The sequence below is a fragment of the Grammomys surdaster genome, unplaced genomic scaffold (genome assembly GCF_004785775.1).
Source record: "Grammomys surdaster isolate TR1022 unplaced genomic scaffold, NIH_TR_1.0 125493, whole genome shotgun sequence".
Lineage (NCBI taxonomy): Eukaryota > Metazoa > Chordata > Mammalia > Rodentia > Muridae > Grammomys > Grammomys surdaster.
This window is the reverse complement of record NW_021620350.1, coordinates 4543-4747: the sequence shown is the minus strand read 5'-3', so window position 1 is coordinate 4747 and position 205 is coordinate 4543.

Genomic DNA, 205 nt, shown 5'->3' with positions numbered 1-205 from the left:
AAGCTATATTATCCACTCAAAAGACATCATTACCTTGTGTACCCTTGGTGGCTTTGAATTCCCTATGTAGGCCAGGGTGCCTGGAACTTACAAAGAACCAACTCTGCTTGTGTGTTCTAGGTCTACAGGACGGGAAAGAACACATGAATCAGCAAGATAGTATTATGAGTCAAGAGTTGCAAATCAATTTTTATTCATAACTAAA